This window comes from Nannobrachium achirus, assembly GCF_963921795.1.
Source record: "Nannobrachium achirus genome assembly, chromosome: 12".
NCBI classification, from domain to species: Eukaryota; Metazoa; Chordata; class Actinopteri; order Myctophiformes; family Myctophidae; genus Nannobrachium; species Nannobrachium achirus.
The window spans coordinates 5744065-5754770 of record NC_137832.1 but is presented as its reverse complement, the minus strand read 5'-3'; positions in this window follow the sequence as shown (position 1 = coordinate 5754770).

The window sequence follows — 10706 nt, the reverse complement described above, 5'->3', positions numbered from 1 at the left end:
AAACTAGTGCGGTGCGAGGTGTTGTGTGCTTGTAGATCTGTTGTTTTCACTACTGTTGTACGACAGCTTTGCTTTGCGGGACTGGTTCAATGTTTATTGAACGGCAAACAAGTAATTTTACTTCAAAAATCAAAAATGTGTCCCTTAATAGCAACATAAATGCAAAAATTTCACTTTATGCATTGAAAACTGAAAATAGTCAAATGAGAAAGTAAATCATTGGACATCCATGTACTCTGCCTCCCACCTGACTTGAAAACCCCCTGTTTTCACCTTTCATTTAGACATCTTTGGGGAGAGTTAAGCCGTATCAGAGTGTACGGTGGAGAGCTATCCACCGCAAATTTGAGGTGGAAAGCTTTCCACCTCAAGTCAGAAAATAAGTGCAGGACATCATAGTCACGGCCCACGGCGAAGTCCTTCACCCCGTCTAGACCGGTTCAGGTCGACCAATCAGTGAACGGGGTGTAGAGCCTGTCTGTCTGATAGTAAAAACAGAGAGATGTGTTGGGACTCATGGTGGAAAGCTCTCCACCGTGAGGAATGATGTAACGTTGTAGTTTCATGACTCAAAAAGACTCGAAAAGACTACACCGCGGTGTAAAGCCTTCCACCGCCGAGCCGACTATGATGCCGGCTTTAGGGTTAGGGTTAGGAGAGGGGAGCTGAAAGTTGACCACAGGCGCTTCCACTGCTAATAATGAATATGAACAGGCCTTCGATACTTGCCAATGCACTCGCAGTGCATTGTGGGACTTGTAGTATTATGGTGGTGCATGCAATATACACCAGAGGGCCAGTTCTAATAGTGATTAAATATCATCCTGCGGGCCAAAGATAATTCATTGGCGGGCCTGATTTGGACCCCGGGCCTTGAGTTTGACACATATGATTCAGAACGTACGCAGGGCAGGTGTTGTGGTTCAGCTTCCTGTCATCAAGAACGCTCAGTCTTTCCAGTGAAACCACCATCAGATAAGGAGGATGCAAGAATGACAGAATGACACATTTATATCGACGTCACCACCAACGAGCTAGTGTGACCTGATATGAACCTCTCTCTCTCTCTCTCTCTCTCTCTCTCTCTCTCTCTCTCTCTCTCTCTCTCTCTCCCCCTCTCTCTCTCTCCCTCCCTCCCTCTCTCTCTCTCTCTCTCTCTATCTCCCTCTCTCTCTCTCTCTCTCTCTCTCTCTCTCTCTCTCTCTCTCTCTCTCTCTTCTCTCTCTCTAGGTCATACATGGGCAACTGGCGGCCCGGGGGCCACACGCGGCCCCCATATATCAGTATTCCGGTATCAGGTTAATACCGGAATACTGATATATTATTAATTTCAGCTGTTACAATTCCAAACATGACTTTAATTCCGTCCGTCTATATTAGTAGCTTAATGACTAGTATAGTAGTATTAAAATGTATTATGTTATGTCCAACGTATTTGTATTTAGGTTCATAAAGTTAACATGAACTAAATGCGTTTGAAATCAAGTCAAAATTTTACATTTCTGGATTCCAATTCAAAAGAAGCAACAATAGCAGATCTACAGCTAGCTAGCGTCCAGTCATTCTGGTTCTCCATCCATCCTGCCAGCTCCTTGGTGCTTTGTGCTCCTGCGTCTTTCTTGATTTCATCCACGTATGTTAGTGTGGGACGTCCTGGTAAGCGGTGCCCATGTGTTGGTTCCCACAGCACCAGTTTACTGGCTGGCAGCTCCTGGTGTCTTTAGCAGTGTCCTGCTAGTCTCATTCTCCTGGTGTCTTTAGCAGTGTCCTGCTAGTCTCATTCTCCTGGTGTCTTTAGCAGTGTCCTGCTAGTATCATTCTCCTGGTGTCTTTAGCAGTGTCCTGCTAGTCTCATTCTCCTGGTGTCTTTAGCATGAAGCAGGGACTCCTTAGCTGAGAGAGAGAGAGGTGTTGCAGGGACCCCTTAGCTGAGAGAGAGGGAGATGAAGCAGGGACCCCTTATCTGAGAGAGAGATGAAGCAGGGAACCCTTAGCTGAGAGAGAGAGATGAAGCAGGGACCCCTTAGCTGAGAGAGATGAAGCAGGGACCCCTTAGCTGAGAGAGAGAGAGATGAAGCAGGGACCCCTTAGCTGAGAGAGAGAGAGAGAGAGAGAGAGAGAGAGAGAGAGAGAGAGAGAGAGAGAGACTTTTTGACTTTTAAAAATCCCTTTTATTTAAACCATATTGTCCAAATACTGTTCATGTTATTCTCACATCAGCACAGCGATGACAATAAAAAAAAAAGGCTCCAGGCACTTTTTCTTGAGCAAAATCAAAATGACAATTTCCTTTAAATTATTCCAGTTTTTCCAGTCACACAATACATCCTCCCATGTTCTAGCCTATGTATATTACACAAAGAATCAATTGATACAAAACGTTAATCCAATTGTTTGATGCGGTCACCTCTAAGCTCCCTCTCTGCACCGAGTCCCCCTCCACACCCAGCCCGCCCTCGCGGACACAACACTCGTGCAGCAGTTTGCCGTCCACAGAACAGTACAAGTCATTTTCAATGTCAATGCTTTGACACTGCCACTTGGCTATCCACTTGGCGTTTGGACTAGCCATTTGGGTCAGTTTACAGTTCCAGCTCACCCGAGCTCCTTTCAAGCCACATGCCCTCCATAGACAGTCTTTCATGCCATGTCTCAAACACCAATCTTCACAGCAAACTGATCTCAGCGCCCCCGACAGACCAGCTGCTGACTCATTGTCCAGTGGTCTCCTTACAACATGCACCCCAGTAACCCTTGGCACACAGTCTGTGAGTGGCTTCTTGGACTGCATTACAGGCCCATCCTGGCCCCACCAACCAGCGGTTATTCCATGCATCAGTAGTCTATGGGTATGCAGCATTCTCCAACATTGTCCAGTCCAACAGACCCGACAGAAAATCTTCATGTCCATTAAAAGCAAAGCAAGGCGAAAAGGAGGGCTCGGTACAGAGAGGGAACCCCAAAACAGCACCAAACAAAACTTGTACAGGACTAAAAAAACTAGGATGAAAAAGGACCATAAACATGACTAGAGAAAAATTAAGCTGTCTGTTTATCAGTGTCATCGTTCAATTCTTGATTAACCTTTGTAATCATTTTTTCCAACCTGCAAATCTCTTGGTCAGTGAGAGCCCCCCGTCCTTTTTTCTTTAATTTGGCTGATCTCACAAACTTTTTTGGAAAATTTTCAAAAATCTCCCATTTTTTGTTTTCTGCAGAAATTGTTTCATTTCCAACAGCTCATAACAACCTGCATCATCATTTTCCCAGCCATCTGAATCAGAGTAATTTTGTTTTTCTTCAGCTGTCACCTTTTTGGCTTGTGACCCATCTGAGCTGTTTGCCTTTCATTTTTGTCTCCCCAACTTTAAGTTCTCCTCCTCCCCTCCCATATCAACATCAACTAGCTGTCCCTCTACTCCAGCCTCCTCCACTTGGCTGTCACTAGGACCACTGTTCTCTTGAGTGTTCAACAACTCATGTTCTATGTTAACAGTAGGCTGATCAGCTTCAGGTTCACCACCCTCCACCTCCTCTCCTACCACTCCACTGTTCTCTTGTTGCCCATTTACACCATTCCCCCCTTCAGCTTCATCCTCCCGTACGACAACCTCGCCACCTGCAGCAGCAGGGCGCCCCCATGGCGCACCCCTCCTCCCCCCTCTCCCCCTCGCCCCTGCACTGGCCGCAGTTGGCGGCCGCTCTGGGCACGATCTAATCAAATGAGTCTCTTCGCCACAGCCAAAACATTTCATGTTGTCTGTAATGGCATAAAGAGTGTAATCAAAGCCATCTACAGTTAACTTAAAAGTTATATTCATTTCCTGTGTCCTGTCATTTAAGATCATGAAAAGCATTCTCCTGTGTGACACCACATGCTTCAATTCAGGCGCTTTACACCCTGAAGCCAACTTTCTGACTGGCGACACAACTTTACCAAACCTGGCCAGCTCTTTAACAATAAGCTGATCGCTTATGAACGGCGGGATGTTTGACAGTAAAACTTTAGTCGCAGGTGTAGCGAGAGGCGTTACAGACACGAAGGTGTCTTTTATAACCACGCCGTTTGCAACAACTGTGTTTGCCTTCTCCACCTCATCGACAAAAATCACCACACCACCATTCATCCGGGCAGCGGACTTTACGCTTGCTGCTCCGACCACCTTTGCAACGGCTACGCTGCATTCCTCCACAGAGCAAGGAAACAACGGTGAGACTTTAAAACCATGTTTCCTCGTCAACGTTTCAAACTCCATGCCGCCGCCGACAAACAGCGGCCGCCTCCGCGACGCACTGCGCCGTGCAAAGCACGGGGGTTTAAAACTAAACAAAGAATGAAACACTCTTTATACAGTAACCCAGCAAAGCATGAGAAAAGATAGAAAAACAAGCTCACTCGCTCCGTAGAACCTCACACTCCACACCACTCCGTGATGTCATCCGTGATTTGTCAATGAATGATTTTAATTTGTGTGATGGATCCATGTTCAGACATTAAATGTCTGAATGGTTTAAGTCAGGGGTGCCCAAACTTTTTTGAACCAAGATCTTTAAAAATGTGCCACCTAGCTGAGGTCTACCAGCCCAAAATGTACCGTAACACCCATTCAATACACACGTGAAAAACAGAAAATATTAATAGGGATTATAACAGTGTACTCACTGTACTGTACTGTACTCATACTGTATAGTAGGAATTGTAATTGAATGGAACGATTGCAACTTCTCACATTGGGCATACAGACAGCATGACCATTTATTGCACACTCTGCATACACACTGACAACAGAACACACTCACACAAAACATGTGGATTATGTCAAACAAAAGTCACTGATAGTTCTCTTTTCTTTTTTTCTTTTTTTTCTTTTTTTTTTATAGTTTTTTTTTTTTTTCCTTTATTCCATGTCAGTCTCTACCTTAGTGGGAAACCTGGCACTGGGAAGAGGAGGCTAGCTTGTCAAAGTCAGGGTTGTATGAGCTGGTTGCAAGCTTTAGGCAGGCCACAAGGTGCTCATCTGTCATTGTAGCTCTGTACTTTGACTTGATGAACTTCATGTGAGAAAAAGCAGACTCACACAGGTAGGTTGATCCAAAAAGAAGCAGTTATGATCATGGCACATCTCCTGAGGTTAGGATACTTTTCAGGCATCAATAGCTCCCAGAACTCTCCCTTAGTCCCTAGCTGTGTTGCCCTGGATTTAATTTCGATGTCATTTTGAAGTTTGATGATCTCGTCCTCCACAGCAGAGCTGTCCAGGTTACACGTTACACAGTGAGGCCACTTTGGATGTGATGTCATCCACATCCACATTTCCAAATGGAAAACACATGTAGCTTGCAACAGGTTCTATAGCTGCCCAAAGTCTGTGAAGCGCCTATCAAACTCTGATATGATGCTTTCAACTTGCTCCGCATAACGTGTGCAATCAGGCCGTGCTTTGTCCCCAGCCTGACGTTGAACTTCAGCTTGCATGTGAGGAAAGTTGCGCAGGTCACTGCGCCGCAGCCGTCTTGCCCACATTTCTATTCTGCTTTTAAACCCGTTCACTGAGCTGATCATGTTTATCACACATTTATTCTTTCCCTGCAATTCTAAATTCAGGTAATTTAGCCCGCCAGTGAGATCGGTTAAAAATGCCAAATCCAAAAGCCATGTGTTGTCCTCTAGCTGTGTATATTCCACATGTTTACCAAGCTTGAGAAACTCTTTAATTTCAGGCAGCAACTCGCTGAATCTGTCAAGAAATTTACCTCTGCTCAGCCACCTTACATCCGTGTGCAGCAGCAGGTCTGTGTGCTCTGCCTCTGTCTCCTCCATGTGAGCATGGAACAGCCTCCTCTGTAAGCCCCGTGCCCTCACAGAGCACACAATCTTCATAGCGATCTCCATCACTTCCTTCATGTTTAGAATTTTACCACACAGCGCTTGTAGGTGTATTATGCAATGGTAATTATGGAAGTCCGGGAAAGCATCGCTTTTTTTGCACAGTGAAATGAAACCGTTATTACGGCCAACCATAGAAGGGGCCCCATCTGTTGTAATGGAGATGAGTTTATGAAGGGGCAATTGGCTCTCATTAGCGAACTTCGTGAAGGTGTTAAAGATATCCTCACCTCTGGTGGTTCCTTTGAGAGGCAGGATGGTGAGCAGCTCTTCTTTTGCACTTATGTCTTCAAAGACCATTCTAATGAAAATGCATAGCTGTGCCACATCAATCATATCAGTAGATTCATCGAACTGAAGGGAAAAACACTCACAACTGTTGACGTCCTTCTTGAGTTGTGAATGAAGATCTTCGGACATGTCCTCACAGCGCCGGGTGACAGTATTCCGTGACAGTTGCATGTCTTTGACGGCATTCATAATCTCACGTTTATTCTCGAAACCAGCGAAGAGTGACTCGGCAGCCACAGTAAACGCCTCTTTTACAAATTCACCGTCTATGAAGGATTTTTTCTTTTTAGCGAGAACGTGGCTGACACGATAAGATGCGACTGTAGCAGCTTGTGCCTTGGTGGTGGGCCTCGTAAAAGTCGCCTGTTGCTCTCCTAATCCATCCTTCAGCTTCTGTAATTGTGTCTTTCGTAGGGCTGTTTTGGGGGGGAAATTTTCCTCGTACTTCAAGTTCTTGTGCGTCGCATAGTGTCGCTCCAAATTGCCTTTTTTCGGCGGGGCCACGCTTGCCTTGCAGATCAGACAGATTGTTTTTTCTTTGAAATAAACAAAAAAGTAATCCTCCTCCCATTCTTTGTGGAAATGGTACGTTTTGGGTCTCTTGGCTTGCGCTTGTGCCATTTTTGTGTTTCTCAAAAACAGCTGTCTTCCTTATCGCTCGCCACACAACAACTACTTCCCACAACAAAAAGCACCGGGCCGGTGACCTGTGAGTGAACCTGTGATCGACCAATGATGGCTCCCAATTCTTAATTCATTCACGTGCAGTAGCCCCCCCCTCCCTCCCCGATGTACAAGCAAACAACATGGTGGAATCAATGCATAGTGAACTTGTAGAGAGCTTGTAGATCTGCTATTTTCGGTACAGTACAGACACACTACTACACGTTGAGTTGGGTTCAGTCAAAATCATCCACTCGCTCGGAGTCGTTTCACTGGAACGCCCGATATATGTCCTCCCCCCGAATTAATAAATGATTTATTTGAAATCATCTCGCGGCCCACTAGTAACCAGCCCGCGATCTACCGGTCGACCGCGATCGACTGGTTGGGCCCCCCTGGTTTAAGTGGTTGCATTTTAACCACTTAAACCATCAATACTTAGTAAACGTGACCTTAATTGGCTCTGACCTTGGTTCACTCTTTTCTTTCCTCTACACAAAACCTCTTCTCAGGAAAATAGCAGATCTACAAACTATAGATCTAAAAGCTCAAGCTGTTTGGCGTCGCTGGTAGAATGCTGTTCATGTTCATTAAACATCAATCCAAGCCTCATTACATCTGACTGCTGAAACCATCATGTCTTTAAAACACTCTGGTCATGTGATCTAAGTGGCACATGAGGTGTGTGTGTGTGTGTGTGTGTGTGTGTGTGTGTGTGTGTGTGTGTGTGTGTGTGTGTGCGTGCGTGCGTGCGTGCATGCGTGCGTGCATGAAGCTTCGCCACACTTTAATTACACTTCCTTTAGTTTAGTTCAGTTTTATTACATTGTTATGAAAAATAGAACAATATACATATTGGAAACACAATACTGTGCAAGGAGAGGAAGAAGACATCAGGCTGGAATACCTTCCTTAGTGGAAGCGGTCATCTATCTATAAATGCGACAAATCTCTGTGAGTATGTATGTATGTATGTATGTGCCCCGCGTACATACATACATACATACATACCGGCTTCAGATTTGGCACGCGCGCTCCACGCCACGGCGCGGAGTGCAGTGCCGGGCCTCGACCCGACCCGATGCGCGGTTTTCCGAAACCGGCGCAAATCGTTCGGAATCTCCTTATGCAGAGCTGATTGTTGACATCAGGCTGTTCCGGAGGAAATCGGCGCAAGTGCTGACTCATTGTGACATCACTTCATAAAAGGCTCTGACATCACGTACGCCACATGAGTCAACAAAAAATCTCTGTGAATGTGTATGTATGTAATCCGCGTATCTCGAAACCGTTTTTCCCACCGGCACACGTGTTCTCCATATATGGGCATAAAATGAATGCCCATATGCGGAACTGATGTCTGACATCAGAGTTTTCCGCAAACCGGTACTGTGTGTGCAGAGATCTCCATATATGGGCATAAGGGGAAAAAAAGGCAAACAGATGGTCAAAACGGGTCCTATGACAACAGGTATATAGGGGTTTGCATTAAAGGGTGTGGGCATTCATTCCCTATTTCAAATTCGGCACGCACGTTCCCCACCGCAGCAGGTAGTGCAGTGCTCGGCCTCGACCCGACCCGATACACGATTTTCTGGAACCAGCATGAAAGGTTCGGATTCTGATGTCTGACATCAGGATTTTCCGGAACTGGCACTGTGTCTGCATAGATCTCCATATATGGGCATTAAATGAATGCAGACAGACAGATACAGATATCTACATATATGGGCATAAATGGACACAGGCAAACAGATGGTCAAAGATCTCCATATATGGGCATAAAGTGGACGCAGACAGACAGATACAGATATCTCCATATATGGGCATAAATGGACACAGGCAAACAGATGGTCAAAACGGGTCCTATCTGAAGGGACACTATCTGCGGCATAAAATGGACGCAGAGACAGATATCTCCATATATGGGCATAAAATGGACCCAGAACTATATCTGCAGTGATCTCCATATATGGACATAAAATGGACGCCGACAGACAGACAGCTACAGATATCTCCATATATGGGCATAAATGGACACAGGCAAACAGTTGGTCAAAACGGGTCCTATGACAACAGGTATAATGGGGTTTGCATTAAAGGGCGGGGCATTCATTCCCTATTTACATCGTTCCCGAGTTGGCCAGGTCGCCGACTAGACGCTCAGCTTCTAGTTATATTAAAAGTTCAATAAGAACAATACAAAAAAATACAAGTTTTCTGTGCAATACAGAAATAAAAACACATTAGGTAATTAGGTTAGCCCTTTTTATTTCTCTTTCTAATGACTTATTTGTAAAGCCTGTATTTGTTTTCTTGTCTAAATGTCTTGTCTTGTTTCTTAGTTTTAACCCTTACAGCACTTTGGTCGACCTTTGGCTCGTTGTAATTTGCTTTATAAATAAAGTTTGAGTTGAGCTGAGACTTAAACCACCCTCTGGCATAAAAGGTAGACTCATACTGCCACCTACTGGACTGATGGGCACAGGGTTAGAGGGTTAGAGGGTCCATGTCTCATACAGCAGTACTGACTCCACTGTGAGGGTCCATGTCTCATACAGCAGTACTGACTCCACTGTGAGGGTCCATGTCTCAAACAGCAGTACTGACTCTACTGTGAGGGTCCATGTGTCTCATACTGCAGTACTGACTCCACTGTGAGGGTCCATGTCTCATACAGCAGTACTGACTCTACTGTGAGGGTCCATGTCTCATACTGCAGTACTGACTCCACTGTGATGGTCCATGTATCTTAAAGCAGTACTGACTCCACTGTGAACAGCCTCCTCTCCAATGTCTGATTTCCATACTCTCCTTATCCAGTGCATTTATTATGGACAGTGGTGGAAAACGTACTCAAACGTTTTACTTTAGTAAAAGTATCTTTTACACTTGCTGCTGTTAAGGGTGTCATGATATTTCCCGCCTACAATGACCAGGTATTAAGAATGATATATATATATTATGACTCATGTCATGTTTGTATGTGAGCCTGAGGGCACAAAGTAGCAGCGGGGAACGAGAGCAGCAATGGTGAAAGAAAGAAAGAAAGAAAGAAAGAAAGAAAGAAAGAAAGAAAGAAAGAAAGAAAGAGGATGATAATGTTCTCACCTTGAAGACATCTCCGTACTCCCTCCTCATGCGGGTCAGACAGAGGTGGATCTGGGGTCCCATCTGCAGCAGGTTGCCCACCAGGGGCCAGGGCCTGGGTCCCGGGGGACCAGGGGGTTTGTAGGGGTCCCGGGGGCCCTTACGGCCCCTCAGGGCCACCAGCAGCAGCAGGGTGACGCTGACAAGGCACAGAGCCACGGTGAGAGCAGACAGGGACACACAGGGACCGTCCTGGATGGGCAGAATCCTGAAGGTCATTCTCATCATCATCATCATCATCATCATCATCATCTTCACCGTGCTGGACCGCTGTGGAGGCTGATCACTGACAGAGAGAGAGAGAGAGAGAGAGATGAGAGAGAGAGAGAGAGAGAGAGAGAGAGAGAGAGAGAGAGAGAGAGAGAGAGAGAGAGAGAGAGAGAGAGAGAGGGTGGGTGGGTGGGTGGGACACAAAGAACGAGAGAGACAAAGTGAAAAATAGTAATAAAGTAGTAAATGAAGACGGACTAGACTAGACAGTGGTAAAACAGAGTTTGGAAAGCTGCAATCTAAAATGATGATGACATATCGATGTATTCTGTATAAGAGCAAGAACATTTCTTTTACATTTTACAGATACATTGTGGGAGGAAAAAGATAATTCTGGAAGAAAAACTAAATCTTTGCATCAAAGCAAGAGGAGATTTCACGCTATAAACGTATACAAATTAGTATAGTAAAATATAACGTTTAGAGTTCAGTGAATAGCCTAATA